General features: G+C 37.6%; 1 protein-coding gene and 1 non-coding gene across 6 annotated transcripts in view; one reads left to right on the top strand and one right to left on the bottom strand.

Moving 5' to 3' along the window:
- The window catches only part of LOC124167108, a 428,168-nt gene that overhangs the window by 292,028 nt on the left and 111,923 nt on the right, over nucleotides 1-24,217 (bottom strand). The gene's annotated exons all lie outside the window — the stretch shown is intronic.
- Nucleotides 12,607-12,725, top strand: LOC124167398. Its single transcript, XR_006866696.1, has one exon. It is a non-coding gene; the product is annotated as a 5S ribosomal RNA (ribosomal RNA).

Here is a 24,217-nt window from a genome sequence, read left to right as displayed (position 1 = left end):
CAGCATCAAATCTAACCTCCTATAGATCCATCGAATTGCACGGCAGGCGGCGAGAACAGTTCCCGCGAGCAGGGGGTAACAACGGAGATGGTCGGGGTTAGCGGTAAAGAGATCGTAAGTGCCGCGGGTGACCGCGTACCAGCCATGCCGCCCAGGTGTTGAGCCGGTCATGGTGTTAAGCGATTTGAGTTCGACTCTCAGTCCTGGCGAATTATATTTGACAACGATGATTTCAAACATGACGTTTCTCTTAAAAATAACGGACCACATTTTGAAAAAAAAAAAAACATTTGACACTTACCCGGCGTATGTTGGTACAGAAGGTTGCTCGGGCGCTCCACCGGCTAATGTCCTCCATGGCTGCCGACGTTTCGGGGTACGAGTCTTACTCTATCCTCACGGCTGAAGGCTTATGTCACGGATATTTTAATTCGTAAATCATAGAAATGACATCGAAAGTTGACATTACGAAGTAAAACTTGGAGTAACATTGCCAATCAAATTAACCTTTTATTATTATTATTATTATTATTATGAAATACATTCCAATAGTTAAGGTCGGTTTGCATGGAACATATTGAGAATCATCCCGTCTGGCCTCAATTCACAAATTGATTTCCTCTCATAAATCCCAGAGAGGCCTATTACCTTTCATTGCATTTCACTCCTATCCCATTCCTCAATCAATGCACATCACCGCCGCCATTAATATCGTTAAAGGTAGTTTGCGTGCGTGAATCTAGTATACTGAACATCATTAGTCCACATTCTTGACCAGTACGAGACAGTTCGTGAAATAAAACCGAAAGGATAAATGCCATTTCCAATTAAATCGACGTCTGACTTGACGTAATATTACGTCACTTCAATCTTAAGAGGGAGAGAATACCAAATTTGGCGTCATCCGATGAACAAAATGAAACTAAAACTCAAAAAGGACTCAAATGATCCTACAGGTTGAGACCATTAAAAAGCTGTAAAGCAGGACATGATCGAATAAAAGAGGAGAAAGATAACAAGTATTTTGCCAGAGAAGACAGTGCAAGATGGAGAAAAAGTACCGTGGGTGTTGAGAACGAGTAAAAAGTAAACCTTGACCGTAAACCCTCGGGCTTAGTTCGATGAAGCTGTAAAATAATTTCTCTCCGCGATTGATTTGATCATTTGGAAATCAAGGTTGAGAAAATTATAAATCAAATTTTCGGTCATTAATTCATCTCCAAAACACCTTTATGCTCATAGTTTTATGGGCCATTACAAACTTTTTGTTTCCCCTTACTTAGAACGTGTATAAGATTATTGCCAATATTTATTCCGTATTTACCGTGAGAAAAAATAAAGAAAAATATACCCAAGGCGGAATATCCGTGATAAAATAGAAACAACAAATTGTAATTTCTTTTTTTTACATTTATACCACATCAAGCCTGAAAGTATTTCATACGTTCAAGGCAGTACGTCAAAATGCAAATAATACGAGGGAGCTTGTTTTTTTTCTCGATATTATCGAAAGTAGTGATGAAGAGAATTCACCATTAATAGCTAAAAGGTTTGTTAAAGGAAAACTTACGGATTTCAGGTGACGCCACGATACGCTTTTGAATAATTCCGGATTTAATGAAAGCATAACTGCCTTTGCCACCCAATTGTCGAAACTGCGACATATTTAACAACGACGCACGCGTAAAATTAAGCAGAATCAAATTTACGTTAACAATAACAATACATCGATAATTTTTTTTATTGTTACCGAAATCTTCTCCGATTATCTTAATCTAAGTACTGTCTAAAATCCACAATTTAATGCCACGGAAAATTATCCTAACTGAGCAAGTACATTCGCATGACCACCATGAATGAAGTTCGCCATGAAAAAATATTTTGCTTCACCGTGATTCGAACCCGAATCTCCGTAATGCCGGTCAAGCGTGCCATCCAATTACACCACCAGTCCATCTTTTCAGAGCGCACTTCGTAAGTACATTCGTAGACGAACTTGAGCACGTGAAAACGGGTAAGACACGACTGCAGGTAGAGATTGAAGATTCTCCGGAGTTCCCGGTACAGTGTGATTGAGCTATAAAATAATATCTCACAGCAAGAAGATTAGGTTATTCGGGAAAGTGCCGGTGAGGGAAGAAGAAATATTACCTCCCAGACAAGATGGAAAGATGAGAGAAAGTATACATGAATGGAAGGAAGAGTTGCCGTGTAGCTTCTTACGCGAAGAAAAGTAAAAACTGGAACGCACGAGCCACACGCCGCGCACGGACGTAAAAGTGGACCGCGCCAAATGTGGACCACAAACAGTTGACTGGCGACTGGGCTCCGAAATGAAATCGACTTGGAAATAGAAATTGCGGAACGCGTCAAAGGAAGACACTGCTCTCCTTACATCTGATTCTATACACGAGAAAGTGATTTCGAACGCCCACAGCGAGCTGACGTGCGTAAAATTAATTTTGAAACATTCTCCAGTCATTAAATCAATTAACTGGGAAATTTCCTTCCCGTTAATTTTTTTCGCATTGTTTCCTACTTTCTAAAGTCACCATATCATCAGGAAACATTAATAGCGTTAAGTTGGTTTACTGAAACCCAAACATTTTATTTACGTATTAAGAGCTACAAGTGTGAAATTTGAAGAATTTCAGATAATTAGATTCGCTAGAGGAGGAATCACTTTCACAGAAAGGAAGCGTCGAATGGAATAAATGTTTTCCTAATTATTATTCATTTATTCACATGCACTTATACGAATGCTGAGTAAAGTACAAATTGGACAAAATATCCTATATGGTAACCTTGTTAAAAATGGAAATTAATTAACACAATTTGCCGCTTACAAAGATGGAAGACGTGAAATAGCAATTCTTACTTAAAATACTAGCTTTTGCCGTACTAAATCACGACGATACCCTGAAATATTGGATATATGCATAGAAAATTTTCTTTCTCTAGCATTTAAACTAGCAAAGGTGGAGACTCACGGCCGCTTTTGAGAACAGAAATATCACTAAAATCCGATGGTCTGGCAGGAAAGTAATGAGAATGAATGAAAGAAAAACACTAGGGGGTACTATAAAACTTGGTGCTTTCCTGTAGTACGATGTGGATGAATTCTTCATTGAATTCCCATCATGTGAGCTGTTCAGTCAGAGCCGACGCTTCAACAGCTAATTCTTCCAACGACCTCAGGAACTCAACGCCCTGAAGACGATGGCCGAGTTAGCCGTTGAAACGTCAGCTCTGAATGAAAAGCTCACTTGGTGGGAATCCCGTGAAGAATTCATCGACTAAGGAGATAGTACTAAGGAGACTAAGGAGATACTTTACTTACGTGGTAAGTAAAGTATCTCCGAAATGAGGTATTAAGAAAGTGGTTCCCCTCATAACCCGTTGGAGATTCGACATTTCAATAAAAGGAAAATTACCTTTCATACCATTCTGCTCCGGCTGCAAGGGCTTTACGAAATAATATTTCTTTCTTTTAATAATACTGATCGCTTTGTAACACAAGGGGCTCCACTGCGGTCATTCTTCTAGATCTGAATAGAGAGGCAATCATCGCGAAAACGAAATATAAATTTGTACAGCAATAAAAGACTTTTACTGACCATAACACAATAATTTACCTTTAAAAGCACTTACTCTTGATATATCAAGGGTATGCTTTTATGAAGAAAGACACAATAGGAGCAAAAACATAGAAAACAAGTAAACGTGAGAACAGCTGTTCTTGCTGCTAAAGTTGCTGAAGCGATTATTCTGAGGAGATCCGCGCATTTCCATCATCTTGCCATAAAATTTAGCGTTGTAGCGGCGTATTAGCTTATCTACCATCGATAAACTAATCCAAATCATTGTAAAAAATATATGTCAACATTCTAGTCTCTTCTTTTTCATATATTTACCGCTGAATATTTTTTCTCTTTACTTATCGTAAAATATTGTTATAACCTTTAACGTCTTTTATGTATCAAAAGTATGTACCTATATCCAGTCCCGATGTAGTCCCGATGAAGGTATACCGAAAGAGAAAGAAAGAAAAAGATATACCGGAACGTTGGCCAAATTTTTCAATTAAAAATCTATACTCCATGACACTGAATCAGCATTAAACATAGAGGTCAAGAGAAAAAAATCATCGCAAAATTTAGCGAAAAAATATTGCTAGCAGACAGTCATACGGATAGGAATGAAATCGGAGGAAAACATGCTAGGGAGCAGTGCCCTGCAGAGGTCAGATTCGTTCAAGGAATGACGGCGGGCAGACCGAGTTAGATCGCGGAAGTGCGAGAAGTAACGGAATCAGTTCCACCAAAATTAAGTCTTCCGTCTAACGAGGAGGAACTTCCGACGTGACCTATCCACCGTTTTAAATGACAATTAAAGACTGGCCACGGCGGGAAAGCAGCCGCAGCAATATCTCCATTAACGGGATCGCTCGGTCCAATTCCCAATGCGGCGTGCTAATGGCGAAACTTGGCGAATAAATCGATAGGGGTGCAGAAACGCATTACACTGATGCAGGGGGGGAAACCAGCAGAGATGAAATTAGAAGCAGCTGGTACATTAGGAGTCTTAAGTATACAAATCGAAAAGTGCCATTAAAGCTGGCGTCTTATTGGATTACATTCCTCTACGGGAAAGAGGCACATTTGTATTTAAATCGCATCACCCTGCACATTATAATCACTGTTCTTTTAAAAACTAATAAAACGGAATAGAGAAAGAAATGCCGCAATGGAACACGAACATCAAATACGTACGATACATTACATTGACGTAGAGGGAGTGGTGTAAAAGTGGAAACCCTGTTTGAAATTATGTTATAACTACATAGCTTGTTTTCCAATGGAATTTTTCTAAATTCATGAAAAAACTCACAAAGATACTACCCTTTATAACCGCTTTTGTTTTCATGCGAAATTTATCGTTTACTTCGTAAAAATAATAGTAAATTATAAATTGCCACTTTCATTTGATTTTCAAAATAAGCTGGTAAGATGGAAACGTTTGTATTATGGCTATAATAATATAGCAAAGTGAAATATCAGATCATCTACTTATTATTCATTGAAAAATCAACGCAAAGGCTTAAAAATAGCAATTTTCAATAAAATTTTCACTTGCAAAAGTCACAGATGTAGTTCTCATTTTCACAACTGGAGCACAAAGTATGTTCTTCTTTTCTCTTACGGAAAATATCGCTTTTATCATAGATTGGACACCCCAATTTTTCCATTCACACTAGGGCTTGGGGCCAATAATCTTCATCGGCTCCTGAAACCGGCAAAAAGGTGATGAAGTATACAGAACACGTTTAGGTGATGGAAATGTGGAAACGTCTCCACATTTACCTGCGTGTTGTGCCTCCAAATTACCAGCATCGGCATATTGAACTATGCAGCTAAAACTATGCTACATTTTCCAGCTAGTAGATTACTTAATTAGACCAGATTGTAGCATTTTTTATGCTTAACAATAACTTCTATAGCACTAAGAAATAGCTTGGTGGACTAGGTGATTAAATTAAGCTTAAAAACTTACCTCAAAAGTTTTACGGGTGAAGAGAAACTTGGAACAAGTATTTCACGGACAATATACGAGTTGACTGTCACTCCTTCTACGGGCTTACTAAAGAAGCAGGCCTAGAAGTTGATGCGATCACCTCTAGCCTACAGTACCTCCCAAGTCCTAAAGATTATGTTTCCACATTTCCAACAAGCTTCCACATTTGCACCAGTCCCTCTAAAATTACCCTGATTACTATGGGAGATCAAGAACTTACTGGACGAAGCACAATGGGGAAGAAAAGGAACTACTATGGGATAGTGGGAGGGCTGCAGTAAATAATTCTTAAATTGTAATTAATGACGATGATAAAAGAATTAATAAATGTCATACGACCATTTGACGCTTTCAATAAATGTGTTCATTTTTTGCTGTAGCGGTTTTTTTTGTTTTTTCTTTGTTTAGTTAAGAATATGTGAATTTTCGTTTTTGTTTGTATAAAATCCGTACACATAAAAAATAAGTACACATTGAATGAGATCATTCTCTTCCTCCTTATTCTCTACATAGGTATTCTGATGCGGCACACACAAGTGTTTTACGGTATAATGCAAAATGGTTACAAAGAAAAAGTACGCTGACTAATTTACTCAACGCCTGTCGCTATCGTATCGCTGAGCGGAAATGAATAAGAATACTATTCCGTAGTTTTTTTTATCACGTCTCATACCACGGGAATACCAAATTCGCTAAGATGCAGTTAAAAATTACAAAATGGTTCAGAGGAATTAGATAACTTTCCTACTCCAGGATTAGTTTATAGTTTGCATACTTTTGCCTATTTCAAATTTCAATTCTTTGATACTTTCATTTCATGTGTGTCTATAAATCCTCAACTCAGTCTGCAGGCATTCCAAATTGAGATTACAGTCAGAATAATAGCCGCGATTCGCCGAACTTAAAGTAAAAATCACAAGAAATAAGCATGTAGCTCACCGTAAACCAAACATTTAATACAAAGGAAAATGACAATGGGCCCAGAGTGAAATAAAGCATTCTAAAACTTACTTAAGAGCGTAACTTATCTTAAATATACCGACCAGCAAAACTTATCTTTCATGCAAGCTGAGTCAACTAAGCCCGGAAATTCCAACAAGACAATATCGCGCTCGTCCTGCAGGCGAGGCAAGAGAAATATTTGCATTAATGAGTCACGGCTGATGTTCTAGGAGATGGACTGAACCAAACACGAATAAGAATCAACCATTTCACAATGGATCACGTAGGTCAGCTATTATTTCGTCCGCATAATGATACCCAACGATTTCATTCATGCACGATCACATCGTAAACTGGATTCTCAAGGATAAACACACATTGCAAAGCACACTCTAGAATGAAAGCTGTATGACGAATACATCATTGCAAACAAATGCGGAATTACACGACTTAGTTTGTACGAATTAACGAAATACTTACACGAAAAATAAAGACTCCACTCAACTTAAAATAGAATTGAGAGGCAGACTTGCACTATTAGAAACAAATAACATATAATATTAATTATTTTATAGCCTTCGGAGGACAAATATGATTCAAAATCTGCGGCTTCCCGAAAATAAGTTATAATTTATTTTTAAGCATAAAAATGTATAGTTACGAAAAACATACATAAGTGAGAAGCACTGGAATATGGTTGAAATACCAAAACATGCAAACGAAAAAAGTGCATGCCGGAAAGAAATTTGCAACGGAAAGCCGAGCCATTTGGCGAATTATAAACCAAAACGCATAGAAAAGCCACCTATAGAATTTCATGGCCCTGCACGCTCATATTAAGGCATTAAATTGTAACCACAAACTATTACTGTCACTATTCCAGCTCTTACAATTTTTGTCTGTCGTTTGTACCTACCTTACGGAGCGTTTATACGGTGATAACTTAAACTTCTTAAATTGAATCCTAAGAATACCAAACAGTGCTAGGCTTGCAGGCTTTCTGATTGTTGTAAGGTGTGGACTAATGGCTTCAACAATAATTTGGTGCCATTAAGAGGCTTCTTCGCGATGTCCAAATTCCTCCTTATCAATGACTTTTGATCGCCAAATGCCGCCAAAAAGTGGAGGCATTGAGGATGTTGGCAGCACTGTAACAGATAGAAAATTTAGTGCTTCGAACATTTTTCCTAGGGTTTCAGATGAGTTTAGAGAGGGAGGATTCTTCCGACTTTTTGTCGTATCTCGTCTCGTTCACCTCATACATTGGTATGCGTGAGTCAGTCAGTCCGTAGGTGGTCGGAAGTGGGTATTATAGTATACAGATATCGTATCCCTCTATTCATTTTGAAGGATGCAGATCACGGTATCGAAGATCCTGACGCGTCACCTAAGAATAATTAACACAACGATCCTGAATGAAAAACTGCAACACTTTGACAGCGTGAGACCATGGTGAATTTCGAATGACAAGCGTGTTTGAAGCGATTAACGGGTCGAGGATTCTGAGGGATCACTGTTATATGCGGAGAAAATGAAAGGAACTAAATGACTCCCACGGAAAGAAGCGCTTAGTCATTTCCGTAGCCGAGAAGGATAGGATCCCTTTCTTTTGGATATGGCTTTGGAATTTGGGATAAAAGAGTCCAATTTCAGAACGTTTACGGAGTTTTCACGCTCAACGATGATATTGCATAGTTAACCCAAAACATTCATTATCTTGTAGAAAAGGAGAAATTTCCCCTGTCCCTATATTCGTAAGCAACAATAGGGAATGGTCACTTCCGAAACATGAATGTAAGCAAAAAGTTCAACTGACCATGAAGTTATGTTCTGACGAATTTAAAACGAACAACCTTTAATGTAAAATTGTCTAATGAACCTGGAATGGAAATATCGAATTTCACGCAGAGGGCCTGAATATATATAAGATAGGCGAAATATGCTCAAAAATCCTTAAATACTTAGCCCGTGAACTTGATAAAACACAAAGGAAGCTGCGAGATTCGTCGAAAACAGTTATGGGCTTACAGACAGCGCAGCGGTACCTAGGCGTTAAGCGAATTACTAGGCTAAAATTTGCAGGATGGGAGCCGCTACAGACTCGAAGGCTGTGCGCTAGGCTTAGAGTGCTTGAACAATTGAGAATTTACATATTTAGGGGCGACACGGAGAACATCATTTAAGAGCCCTACTATATTTCCAGGTCCGACAGTAGTGATAAATTAAAGAGAGATATTTTGTCCAACGGATAGATATGGGAATTCGTTACCTCCGAGCCATAAAGGACTTTTATAAAAGCTAGTCGTAATTTTGTTAGAGAAATTTCTTTTTATAAGTAGATAGCTGGTGTCCTAACACCCCTGTCACACGCCTTTATAGGCGGCCTGCGGGGTAGTATGTAGATGAAACTGAGTTTCGTAGATAACAATAAATACGAAAGCTTAGACACCATTAATCACACAGGGTCGAATCGAGGTAGTAAATAACAGTGGTGAAGCTACGTATTCGGAAGCTGCGGGGGAGATATAGGAATTAGAGTCCCATATTGCTTGATGTATGGCCTATCTATGTCCTCAGATACAACACATACTCTTCATTATATCATTCGTTCTCGGATTATTGAACTGATTTAGGTAGTTAAGAATCATTTTACTTTAGTAAATGCATATGTTTTTCTCTCTTTCTTGAAGGCAGTAGTAGGTTCATTTATAGAAAGAATTCATTGCATCTATAATCGGCATCTTGATGAAAGATAAGACCTCTCTAAAATAGGCGCCCAGAATATTTTCTTCATACACGGGGTGATCCCAATTCTTACATTACGAATATTATCTTGACATATATGATTTAAATAACAATGCCCTTCAGGAAGATGAGAATAATTCATCCCAATTTTTTCATAAAGGCAACAAGTTTTATGCCGCAAACCTTAGATGGTATTAGTTCCGACTCAGCCAGATAATAAATTCCCCTCAAAAGCAATTACTATATTCCATGAGTCAACAATATTTTTCTCCTAAATAAATAAGATCCTTGTTTCGGCGTCAACCGTGGTCCATTTTTACATGCAGACGATCCTGGACGTAATTAGAGTTTTATTTTTTTTTGTTTTCCTACGCTCAAAATGTGTCATCATCCATTTCTAATAAGGTAAAGTTCCACAAGTCGAAATGGATACAATTAATAAAGAGGCGCTCTCGACGAATGATGCGACAAAATTTAACTAGAAATTCCCAACCGTATGAAGCAACAGTTTGGAGCCTGCTAGAAAGTATCACTGAAACGTCAGCAACTGTTGCACCAACCCACATGTGGGGATTTTCACGATACACCTCGTATGCCAAAACTATTAAATACCTATCAAATGAGGACTAAGATACTCGCTTTCACATGGAATATTATCTAAATAATCGAAATTTTGAACCAGATTTAATCGCCCAACAAAAAGGAAAAGAAGAAATTTTACCAACGGTAGGTGAAGAGAGTCGACTGCTCGAGGCGACTAGGAGGCAGTGGCGGATCTATGAGGGGAGGGGGCTATAGACCCCCCTGGGTATCCAATTTACACTAGATAGAATGGTGATTTTTTCCGACCCCCACTACAGCTGAAATTTAAACCCCCACCTATTAAACCCCCACCTATTAAACCCCCCCCTATTCCCTATCCTGGATCCGCCATCGGGGGAGGCAGAGGGTGATTCGAGTAGGTAGTACGTGGACGGGAGCTGCTGAAAACAGTGAATGAGAGAATTTATGTAAGACAAACGAATTACACGAGAAAGGAAACAATGTTCACGCATACAGGGTGGAGAAAAATAGTGTCATAAAATTTTAACCGTGGATAGCTGACGCCAGTGGGAAAAAAATTACTTATGATGTTTAGGTCGAAAACGCACAATTTTAAAACTAGGTACAGAAACTTTAAGCCAAGCGCTCCGATGGGCCGCGAGTTTGCATTGTTGCCGGATGCTCAAGACAACTCATGACTTTGAAGGCTTGGCGTGCATTTGCTTTTGTCCACAGCATCTCGCAATAGGGCAAAATCGCGGCCTATCGGATCACCTGGCTCAGTTAAAAAAGCGTGCGTTTTCGACCTAAAAATCATTAGTATTTTTGGTTAAAATTTCTTGACATATTTTTTCTTTACCCTGTCTAAGGAAGAGTAATCAGACCAATCAGATCTGAAGAAGAAAATTCAATGAAGGAAGGCGGACAGTTCGGGTGACCAGTAAAATTAGCAATATTAACCCACCATGACCAGCACATTTTTTGCAACAATAACCCATGCGTGAGACCTTCGTTAATTCGTAATGGTTGTTCATCGAAATCAGTAGCACGTTTGCAGAACCTATTTCCGCATATCTCTTGCGTTAGACGCAACGCGGGCTTATATTTTCATTCACCGATCACCATACGGAAAAAGCGATTTAAGAGATCAGACAAGTATACAAGAAAACGGATAAGAGAGCATGATTTTAGCTACCTGTGAATTTTCGCGAAGTAGGGAGTTCCTTAGAACTGTTATCCCACATATAAAACCGTAGTTTTTCTAGTGATCGATGTCAATACTACAACTAATTAACGTAACGCTTGTCTACCATATCTGCTAACGCCGATAGGCAATGACATAGACATAGAAACAAGAGGTGTACCCTAGGGGATATGGGATTAGTACGGATTCGCACCACAGCCACATCTGGCAGCGGAACCGAATAACGAGGGTCCTTTTCAGAACCTTAAAATACACTAAAACTATTTAGCATTGCTTCTATATCCCATTGTAATTCTGGAAATCAATAATTCAATTTTACCTTGACCTTCAATAGCATAAATGTTCCAGAGTGATGAATATACCTCAGAATCGGAAACTGCTACTTAGGTACGGTAGGTATTTTTAGGAAAACTGGGAAGGCAGATAATTTTCGTCAATCCTTTCCTTGACTCTCCTCTTCAGTAAAATAACCAGTGATACTAGAATTTTGTATTTTTGATTCAGTGTCTCTTGAATAATTTCAAAGGCATTTTTTGCCAAAATTGCGGTATGTTTATACACCTTCATCATGTGGGTAAACTCTTCTCGGGATTCCCATCGGGTAAAATTATCAATATTAGCCAACGTTTCGAGCTTCCACTAGGGACTCATCCTCAGGGCTGCTGAAAGTCCCGAGTCGGAGCTCAAAACCTTGGCTAATATGAATAATTTAACCCGGTGGGAATCCCGAAAAGAGTTTACCCACATGATTCGCCGATAAGGCATCAAACAATATTTTACTTTCATCATGGCTTGGAATGAAAATGAATACACAATTTTGTAACATAAACAACAAGAAGGTTGTAGCAATGTTTTTTACAAAAATTAAAATAAAAAAGAAAAAGAATTCAGTTGTACATTAATCAAAAAGAGGAGACAAGAATTTAGACATACAATATAAATTTACCGAAAAGTGGGCAAAATTTGTATTTAAAAATCTTCAAGACCTGTACTCGAAGACACAGAATCATTATCAATCATAGATATCAAGAAAGGAAGTACAAATTTTTTTTATCCATTTCCATTTCAAGATGGAGGAAAATGACGGGAACGTTTATTTACAGAACCAAATTCCTTCTCCCAACAGCCACCGATCTGAATGAATGAATTCTGATGAATTCTAATATCAGAAGAAGTTATTATTTATTAATTTTTTTTGCACATTGCTACAAGTACGCTATTGCTTGATGCCAGTATGAAATTAAAATAAATGAATGAAAAGAAAATCTATCTAAGAACAAAGTAAAGAGACAGAAAATAGACTTACAGTATAAAAAATAGGTTAATTCGAAAATCACACAACTGAGCAATGAAGTTTGACGAAGAACTAAATTACCCAATTTCCAACTATCCATAATAACTCACAATGACATCAAACAAGAATCGATGAACACTTACTATTTAAAACATTAGGATCGGATTATATTGGTGGTAAATTTTTCCATTCCGAGAATTGCTTTTCATCAATTGTTTGCGCTCGGCGTCTGAAAAAATCCTCGTCTAGAACGCAAAATCCTCTAGGTGTTCTGATAAAATTCATGCGAAGACGGTTAGCTTTCGTCAACTGCCACATCACATTGAACACACCGGTTCTCGTCCGATCACCGAAGTTAAGCAATGTCGAGCCCGGATAGTACTTGGATGGGTGACCGCCTGGGAACACAGGGTGCTGTTGGTACAAACATTTTTAGTTCAAAATTTTACTTTTTTAATTCGGATAATAATTCCGCCGTCACGAGTTAACCCTTCTTTTTCTGATCCGAAATACCGCCCGAATCTTGTATATAATGATAACTAATCCATATTAATAATTTATATAATAATAACTAACACCAATTGGATCTCCGAATCCTCCAGAGAAACAGGCAATGAGGACCCCAATTTCCACCATAGGAACATAATTCCTTTTGCATCCATGGGAACCTTTTGAGTGAGCCGACGAGTCCATTGGGTTATTGAAAAACCAATATCCGATCGATAGGGGGTCTAATCAACTTAAATGTCTCTCCATTCATTTGTATTTCTGCATCTTACATTCGCCAGCTTCCGAGATCACATCCTGGAAGAGATTATAGGGAACCCTTCCTTACAATCTGACTGACGGGTATTTAGGTGCGTTTACACTGTGTAACATGTTATATAAAACAAGTTACATTTAACATATTTTACGAAAAAGTTACAAATCCGTGTAACATATTGCATGTAACATAAAACAAAATATCGTATTATAAGGCAATGTTACATGCAATATGATACACGGGTATGAATCTTTTTCGTAAATCATGCTACATGTAACTTGTTTTAAATAACACGTTACACAGTGTAAACGCACCTTTATGTTATGTCGAACACCCTCACTATTGTAATCTTTACAATATGGTTGATTAATTATCCACTTCATGACGATATTATCCCTACAGCATATCATCAAATTTAATCACACAACCGTAAGATATACCTACGGAAAATCAAGGAAACAAATGTGTACCACCTAATTTATCCATTGGCACAATTCTAATCGCGTCCTTACCACATTCCACGATACCTAGGGTGGGGTTCCTCTTCCTAATAAGTACAAGATATCTTTCATTCAAAATCCTTATTGAGTCTCCATTCTCGTCGAAAATATATAACCCTCGAAGCAACAACAATTACCGCACATAATAGTAAGATTGATTACCATAAATATCTATTTATTCTATTATGGGTGCTGGTCCAGATTAAATGCAATAACAATTACTTTTCCTACGTTTCGCCATCCGTATATTTTATTCAACACGGTTATAATGTATTAATTAAACCATCATCGATTGACATACAAATTGGCCCACAGAAATTATCGCGTTATAATTAAATAAATATTTACAAAACATATGCAAAATAGTTTTACAAAGTCATTTAACAAAAATAAATCCACCAGATACAACAAATAGACGCATTAATAATATTATCCAACCTCCAAAATACTTCCTTTTTTAAATGGGGAATTCGTTTGTATTGATTCATTCAACCCCGGTAGGTTCTTCCAAATTAGCTGGGTATAAACGCCAGGGTTTGTTCATGCGAATTTCCACAGCTTGAATCAACACTGTTGATTTAACACCCAGCTAAAACAAAAATTCGAAGGGGGAAGCGGAATTTGCTTATTTCACGTGTTGGACATTGGGTTTGGTTAGGCAGTTGAGGTGGAAAACTTTAACGGATGTAAATTTATGCATTAGGAATACGATATGAGAAATCCAGCAGCCCAGAGGCCCACGTGGTAATTAGCTAACTCATCCGATGCAGGAATGTTAATTGAACCTTAGCACGTCGAGAACCTATTTCGCGCAGGAAATCTACATCGAAATTGCCTTATTCATCCGTAAATTCAAACAGAACCTCAAAGTACTCTAGAAGGAGTTGATATCAGCAAATTCGATGGAACAAAAGAAGGTGATTATGAACTTAAAAGCAGTATCCCATAGTCTCAATTACAATATAGAAGGAGTTTTAGGTTGAACGCGATTTTACAACGAAAAAAAAATCTCGCTACACCATGTACGAAAGGAAAACTTCCTTTCATTCAAGGTAACATAAGGTACTACTCCATAGTGGAGTTAACCGAGTACTCAGCAGGAATACCATGGGAGTTAAGACTAATGGTGGTATGCCTAAATTCTCTGTCCTCAGACCTAGATAATGGATACATATATAAAAATATTATTACATACACGTAACATTAACGTACGCAATCAAAACCAATTTCTGTTTCTCATTTTATAGTTTCCAGTATTATTTGATTATTATTTATTTTATAGGCTTTATTATGTCTAATATAATTAATAAGCAAAGAATAATGTGTTAATCAACCCAGAAATATTAGAAGGGATTGTAATGGCTTGTTTATCTACTGAATCCAATATTTCTATCTCTATTCTGAGATGTATCGGTTCAAGTGTGGTCCAATGGGTGTTACTCGTATTATTCTCAATTAATCTTATGTTTCGCTGCATTTCATTGGCTACTTTTCTCATTTGATGTTTCTTACGTCTCGTTTGATAACTTCTTAGCTGAGAAAAAAATAATTATTTTTAACATAAATATCCCGACCGAAGTAATTTAGTGTTTGAGAAAATATTTTTTGGCGGAAAATCAAAGGAAATATTTTGTTATAGTCATCGGCATTTTCGGTGCTGATTTAATAGTTCAACGAAATATTTTCAGGGGTATAAAATAATAGAATCTTTCGCAGTCGAGCACTGCCTTGGTCTAATTGCTGCCTCTTCCCGTGATTTTTCCTTCCGGGAAAAATTGGGAACGCGAACACATTAAAGACTTCCGGGAAAAAAATCAAAGTTTTTAATGCTAACTACGTCACATTAATGTGTCCGTGCACGCTTCCCTAAAGCCCTCGGTAGGGTACGGGACGTGTCGCCTGCATTACCCACTCGTGAAACAACGGTAAGCTCCTGGGACTGACGAATTACGAGCTGAAATTCCGCGAACGAATCTCAAGCGCGCAGTGGGTCTCGCTCTTCAATTTTTTTAAATTCGCAAAATCGCGCGCGAGGGAAGACGGATATTCGCCATATCCTCTTGAGGTGTGCACGTCGTCAAACTACCTCTCCAACTTTTATTTGAACGTCATACGCGAGGCGCAGGAAGTCCATATCCCATGTCACTGTTACGCGGCAGAGGTCGATAAAGTTAAAAAAAATCATATATTCTCAAAACCCTAACTTTATGACCCCGTTTCACTTATAAATACATTATTCATGCTCTAGGCGAAGCATTAATGGTATATTATGCGGGCGTTAATCCCTTTATAAAAACGAGGTCATAGTTCGCGTAATTGGTCGAACACAGTTCAGTGGGTCATTATTGCACTCTCCACATTATCGAAACTGATTGCTATTTTCATGGAACCCGTGCGGTATGTTTGGCATTTCAGGGAAATATATTCGGGCAAATGGCAAATATAAATATTAATTATGAACTGGATTCCTAAAATTCCTTGTAAATGCGCTGCAATAAAATCATGTTAATACGCTCGATGAACTATAAATAATGATTAATTTATGATAATGACGGTCATTATATAATATTTATTGGTATTGCACTAATGTTAACCGTAAAAAATAACATTTAGGAGAATCATTTTGGCGCATGGTACACATAAAGACATGAGTGCTATTTTTCAAACAGATGACGATCAGTTCAAATCCCAGATGAAGCCTTCGTACACCCAGGGACGGATTTAGTATAGTTTGATGGGGGTCACTAAACAAATTATACTTTTTTTACGCATTTCGGAGCTTAAAATTTCATTTTTATTCTTAACAACTAATGGCATTGGACAATGTTTGACAATTAAGATTAAAAAAAACTATTAAACTAATACAAAATTTAAAAGTTTTGAAATAATTTGGGGGGGGGGAGGGGTCATGACTCCTGTGACCCACCCCCATAAGGCTGTCCTTGCGTACATTCCCGCACAAATTCTCGAAATGCGAGTTTGCCCGGAATAGGAACTGCCTTTCCCTTAGTGTGGCATTTACACGCTGTAGCGTAGTCCGAAGTTAGCTATACCTATTTATCCAATGGAAAGGAGCGTGCTAGAGCGCTATGCGGTAGTTAAAAGCATGGTACTATTATTTTAGTAGTACCATGGTTAAAAGGGTTCAAGTTCAAAGGTTCAAATCCCCTTGAAGGTGAGGCCTTCACAAACCCCCGAACAGAAATACTGTAAGTGCCCGGTGGCCTAAAGAAAGGATGTAGCTTCCTTACTATGAATTCGTAATGGCGCACGACAGTAGTTTAGTCTGGGGTGAGCTCTACCCACACCGAAGCATCCTCTGATGAGCGGAGAAAGTAATGACGTAGCTATCGGCGCATTTAGTATTTGAGAACGTTTAGGGGAAAATCGGTGACAACTTTACGACTATTTCCACATGTTAGATGTTTTGAGTGTATTCTAAAGTATATTTTCGTATGACATGGACAAAAATCGGGTGTACTATTTTTTTTAAACAGATCACCATCGACATTATGATCAATAACAAAATAATTAGCGATCATAACTTCCAATGCAAATGTATCTGCATCGACAGATATTCTGTTGTGAAATTTATATTTTTGTCTGAAGCTACCCTTGCTCATTGTTTCATTATGGAAGAGAAACACTTCCACAGAGTTTAGTTCTCTACAATGTCATATAAAATTAGGATATCGAGGCCCGTTCTCGTCGGAATCCACCGCATTTCCGCGAAAACTCCACCCTTGAACTCTTTTGTCTCTTCTGGGAAACCGCGCCTGTCGTTTGCCTGTATTATCCATGGCAGGGATCCAATTTCGCGGTACAAGCGTTGGGGGGGTGGCACCTGAGACCCTCACCCCACAGCATTTCCGATATTGGCGCCCCGGGAATTCTCGCACTTGATTTGATCGAGGCCTCGTGTGGATGTGTATCGGATCAACGCCCTCGCTTTTGATGTATGGCTAATGAACTCGGGTGTGGGGTTGTTGCGAGGAATCGCTGCACGTGCCGTGGTTGTGGTGGTGCATGTTTCAAATTCCAGGAAGTCAACTCTCCAACATATTCAGGTTTCGCGGTTAGGGGATTCTGCGCAGGCGCGTTGCCTTAATCATATAATGACAAAAAAATCCAGAGTATTAAATAAAATGTCGAAAAGGCCGGATACACATGAAAAATCGTTTTCATGGTAACTGAAAAGTGCATAAAAAATGATTGCGTAGCCATAGCACAGTGACTAAGGTGTTGCGACCCCAGGCTAATAGATTAAAAAGAAACGCTTAAAATTGTCTCCCCTACCACCTCCTGAAGTAATGCAGATTCCTATGAAAAACCCTGTACCATCGCAATTCCAATGCACTAAACTGGAAAAAAATGGAATTGGTAGATATGTTCCTCAAATATGGTCGACTTTCATACATTTAAATGGGAAAGTGTGCAAAATTAAATTGAAAGAATATTGCACATCGAGTTGAAAAAAACTGTCGTCTATGATCTAAGTAATTTATCTTCCAAATTGCAACATTATAAAAGATGTTGGATCATTACTAAAACTTATGCGGTGCATGTTTTTCGATATTGATGGATTATGATATTGGCAGGGGCAAGACTAAAATGGCCAACGTTTCCTCTCCTATCCCGGAGACCTCATTAGGGCTAATGGCCCAGGTCAAGGTAAAGAAGTAGTGTTACATTTTTTTCCGGTCCTCATCGCTCACTTCTTGCCCAATGCTTTCCTTTTCTTCTTGGCTTTTCAAGTTTACTTATTCCGTGAATCAGGGCATTTAGTAGATTTTCGTGTTCTTTTTGATACGATGTGATAGGGTATCAGGTAGGCTTTATTTAAGAAGCAATTCGCACTGATTTTTGGTACGCAGTCATCCTTTTTTGGAGAAATATATCTCATTGAAATTGATTCGTGTGGCCATAATCGAGCTGAATTTATATAATTTTATATTTTATATCTGCACGGTGCGGACACTTTTGCATTCCAATTTATTAGAAATACTATAATTATCGTTCGTCCGAAATCTGAATTAACTTGCAGCTCCGATAGTTGTTTGTGATAGTCACGTAGATAGAAGGCTGAGGTCAATGATGACCTCAGCCTTCTCAATGGACGTGGTATATAAATGGGAACATCATCATTTCTGTAGTGAGTAAGGTTTATATCAAGCGAGAAGGACGCCTATCATGCTAGAAAAGCTGATATGGGTCAAGAAATGATGAATTGGCGTAATGTAGGCCAAAGAGCTACTGGGCAACGACAATAAACTGTTCGGGCCCATTCCAGCTGTCTTTATATTGCCTTACGACCACTTTAAAAATTATGCCTTAAGGCGGATTTCAAGGTTAGCATGAAGTCATAGGTGCATAGACGGTTGACTCATTACGTCAACCGTTGTCATTCACAATCTCCGTGTTTGATGTTTATTTTGAACCATGTTTGAGTGGAGTGGGCGGTTGTATAATGGTGAGGGAGCGTTGGGTATATACAAAAAAGTAAACTCCTCAGCAATATTTACCTCTTTTATTCGTCACTTGACGTATTCGCAACTGCACTGACCGTCACGTCGCATCAACTGTGCTACGTTCGTTTTTGTATTTTTTGTTGTTTCTCATTGTTCAAAACTTGTTTCATCGATATTTATCTGCAATTTTTACTATTGATGGGTTAATTTGAATATAATCATTGGAAAAGATTGAATATGAAGCTGTAAAAAATGCATCGAAGGTTTTATTTAGTTAAAAGCAGCGTCTTCAACTGCCTTGAACTGTCTTTGCCTTATTGAAGTTGTTAGCAACGATACCGCAGGACTACTCTTGTAATACCACACAAATGTGATTCAAGAAAAAGCAAGTTGGTAGAGTAATGTATGTTATTGGTTTAGTACTTATGGAGCACTGCATACGAATTAAGCATTACTCGCGTCCTTGTGACTGCCACTTAATATTCATCGCTTCCTGCACTGTATAACGCTGCGGAACGAGGGATCTTGGCTGCTGGGGAACTAGATTCTGTATAGAAGCATTCATATCCTTTGGCGAATAGAACTTAATCACACCTGGGGCCGTATTCTGTAACTCCAAACCGATCGGTGCAGCACCGATTCGTCGGGTGCGACGTCACACCGACACCCGGTAAGAAGTCGTGTGATTCTGTACGAACCCGGTCGGTGCGGCACCGACGAGAGGACGGGAGATCGTCGGTAGCCGTACCGACAGCAAAGAGGTGTCGGTACGGCCACCGACTAGTGGGTTTCATGAATTCCCCGGTGCGCATTGTACGTTTTATTTTGTTTTTACCTCATCACCGAGTAAATAATGAGGTTTTCTCCAATGTTATCTTTTTCTGCCCCTTCGAATACGCCTCTATAATTCACTGTGTCATCATCTATATTAATTACCTTGACAGAAATATAAGATAATGGCTAATAAAAATGAGGTTTGCTAACATATAATGACTTTCTCTCATTTATGTTACCGCACTTTCACTCGCTTGTAACAGGCTTTATTTCTCTTTATCATCATTTACTTGCTCCTTTGACATAAAAAAGATATTTTTGATTAAATATGAGTTTTGCCGCAATGTTATCACTTTTATATCACTCTGAATATGCGACTGTTATTTCACTCAATCATCAATTTGGCGTTTCTCTCGGCATAGAAATAAGATCTTTTTATTTAAGTATGAAGTTTGCCACAACGGTATCAGTTTCTTTCATTTTTAACGGGCAACTATATTTCATTTCATCGTCAGCCATTGATTCCCTTGACGATAAAAGAAGATATTTGTTAATAAGTATGAGGTTTACCGCAATATTATCATTTTCTCTCACTTGGAATGCGCAACTTATACATATGTATTTCACCCAATCACAATTTATTTACTTCCTCGTCATTACACTTCTTTTAATTGCACCCAGCTCCATATTTTTATAACAATTTCCTAACTTGTTCCTCTAATATTACATTTGCATTTGAATCCTACGTTCACGTTCCATGGTATGTATTTTCGTCTGCTACGGTGCCAATGGCATAACCTTCCGTTGATAACATTTATACGGAACTTACTTAATGACAACTATATTACCAAATCATGAATAAATAGCATTATACGGAACCAATATTTAAAAAAAGAAACTACGATCTCAAGGATAGTTTCAATAATTCATTCCAGCAACAACAATCTCCATCACATACAAACTTTATTATGATGTTGTAATATTGTTTCCTTCGATTCTGTAGGTACAGCATTACTACCACACATTATATAAGCATTGTTAACAACTTATCCAATATCGTTTATCTTAATCTAGCAATAAGTCGTAATTTCCGCAAATAAAAAGATTGAGAATGACGACAACAAACTGTGCCAATGAGTCTTCACTTGTTTTTACCCTTCTTTCATTGGTGGAGACACGTGAAACTTCGGATATTCCCTGTTTGGGAAGGAAGGGGAACCGTACCGACTGGTTTGAAACCGACGACCTTACAGAATCGCTGAAAGTGTCGTCGTCGGGGCGGAATCCGTTGTCGGTACGGTTTGATGTCCAGTCGGTGGGCTAGAAAGGGAAACCGACCGGTGCGGTACCGACGAAATACAGAATACGGCCCCTGATTCGAATCGATTCGATTCGAAAGCATTCGCGCTACTCTCGGCATGATTGAAGCCTCATTCTCAAGAGCTACATCTTGGGTTATTATGACCAAAGCGAGTAGGTGAAATAGCCTTCCAATAAGAGCATAGACTGGGTTTCAATAATAAAACCGATTTTTTGTGAACTTAGACGTTAGGTACTCTTTTTTTATGCAGTCGGCTTGAATTAAGAGTCGAATTGAATTAACCCGGCGGTAGTCGCGCCCATTTTCCGAACATAAACGGTCGCGTGGGGTGTCTCTGACACCCCAAAAGATTTTCTTCAATTTCTTTCAAATAGTATATATCATTTAAAAATTTCACATCTCGACGTATCCTTTGTTTATTTAGGAATGGCTATACTATATATTTCAAACCATAATTCAACTTTTATTTTTTTAAGAAAATATTTTTGAATACCTACCCTATTTTCCAGTAGGCAGTCCCAGTTCCTCCGAAAAAATTGCCAATTTTTTTTGTTTCAGCCAAAGGACACAGTTGAAATATTGAGATATAAATACATGGCATATACTTTTATAAACATCAATCACTGTATCTCATCATATTTTCAGCGTCGACCTCTATTTGCCTTACGTAAATACTAATAATTGTACTAAATTAATTTACTTATCGATATTGAATCGATTTCCAAAAATGTATTCTTGAGGAAAAATTTAAGATGATATTACGGTCACTTATAACTATTGAAATACTCCTGTTACAAATTATATACAGCATTGGAAAGGTAAACTAACAAATATGTAGTCCTCAATAGAAGTTCAGTTTCACGCTATTGAAAAGTTTTATTGAATCTAAAGAATGCAGAAAATAAATCATGTAAACTATTTATTTGCTTCTAATCACTTCTCAAAATTTTCAGCAAATGTGTACCGCACATTAGTTTCTAACACAGTTTACAGTATATTTTTGTTTTTATATCTGTGGGGAAAAAAACACATCTTCCTACTTTTTTCTATTTTTCTCCACATCCTTTTCTCAGGCTCATTTTACGCATATTCCTCTATTTTTCAAGTCTCTAGAGATCGTGTTCAATATCGATCTAATTTTACTGTATGGAAAAGTTAACGATCGAGTTATCTCACGAAGAAAACTTCTTTGCAATGTAATAGTGAATTAGAATACCTACGTATAACAAATGCACTGATGTCAGCAGTGTTTGGCAAATGAAAGAAAATGGCCATGGACCATCTCCTGATGTTTCTGCTTGTATGATAGGTGCTGCCTATTTTGTCTAATGTGGCTACACCTCCTTCAGTGCAGTTATAAAAGGTCAATATTTCCGGTTTTCTTTTATTATCTGTTCGTCTTGGATTCATTGATAGATATAGCTGTGTGAATTGTTGGCGAAAGAATTACATTCTTTGACCATTTTACGACGCAGGAAACTAGAGCTTTTTTCTTCCTAAACCAAAATAAGCTGCTATTATCTTCTTTCTTTTACTTATACGACTTTCAGTGCTAAATCTCTTTTATTTTTTGCGTACTGTTCCCGCAACCGTCAAATTATTGCTTAGAATTTCATGTACTTGCGGAATATTATTGAATCAGTAGTTCAAACTATGTTCCTCCCGTTTCTGTTTACAAAAGAAAACATTCGCTTTAACTCCTCTTTTGGACCGTTAACTAAAAAAAATGGACCCTCTGGTTGCCACTCTGAGTAGGTACATCTTCAAATACAATCGAATTTGCCAATGCAAAACTTTTGATGCTATATTTTGCGGGGTTGGAAGGTAAATATTGCCTATATGAACATCTTCTTTGAAAAGGAATCAATTGCTCATCAGCTTTTTCTCATGGCCCAATTCTATAATGTTGCCGTGTATTGCGAGCAAACATCTCAAATACATCTGTACTTTGTGCTAATTTTCCACTTTTCATTTTCTCTACTTTAGCAGTCACGTTGTGGAAACGAAAAGATAAAGGGGAAAAGAGAAATATGTTATGGCTCATGGAGGAATAACTTATTTCCACTCCTAATCCATTGTGGTTCCAAAACTATAAAAAATTCTGTTACTCAGTTTTATTTGCCCTGGCTAAAAGTAAAATACTATTCAGGAACACTAATTCTTTCCTGTCTGTTTCACTATCTCTTTTACGAGAATTATTTTCAGTGACTTTCTCTACCTGAATATTAGTGCAATTCACAATTTTCTCTACCATTCTTTCAATGAACATCATACGAAAACAAACCATTCGAGTTTTGAATCCAATTTATTTTTCTAATAAGTCCACTCCTCTCAGTAACACTGCTACAATTTTATGTTCTTATGTTTGGTCTTGATCCCTGCGTATTACACGTTTCAACTCCATACTTCCCAACGTACATAAGCTCCCTTCCCTTTTACAAAAGTTAATCATCTCTGCACTGTTGTTCAGTGTAAGTGTCATGCGCAGCTACATGACACCCATCTTCTTTTTCATCAGAATCAATCTTCTTCCCTCAAAGATTCATTGAAAAGGCAAAGACTCATTCTTTTACTCTAGAGGTAGCTGACATCTAGTATGAATTGAAATCGATGAATGTAAGTATTATAAAGCCAACCTTCACTGGTAAATTCACAGAAACATGTAAATAACGACTTTTTTTGAATAACTACTGCACTAACGTAATTGAACGAAGTCTTCAAAAAATCACTTCTAAGAAATCGCATTTTCTACAAAAGTTGACGTCAGAAACAAATAAATCCTCATCCAAAATTTCAGTCAAAAGTCAAAATATATTAGCTTTTTCCTTTTTTTAGAAAGACTGCAGGAATCCATAGTGTACTGAATGAACGTGCTAAAAGTATTACATGATCGATTTTTCGTGGCTCACTTCGAGAAAAATCACTGTAATATTATAAAAAAATACTAACTTTCTATTTGTTTACATAAATTTAGGCAAAAAATATACCAATAAATAAATATTTATTAATTTAAACGTAAAAGACAACTTAAATGGCCAGTTTCAGAAAAGTAGCTATCAAATGTGATGAAAATGGATGAAAAACATTCG

The sequence above is a fragment of the Ischnura elegans genome, chromosome 10 (assembly GCF_921293095.1).
Source record: "Ischnura elegans chromosome 10, ioIscEleg1.1, whole genome shotgun sequence".
Lineage (NCBI taxonomy): Eukaryota > Metazoa > Arthropoda > Insecta > Odonata > Coenagrionidae > Ischnura > Ischnura elegans.
The sequence above is the reverse complement of the archived record's forward strand: the minus strand, read 5'-3'. Positions and strand labels throughout refer to the sequence as shown.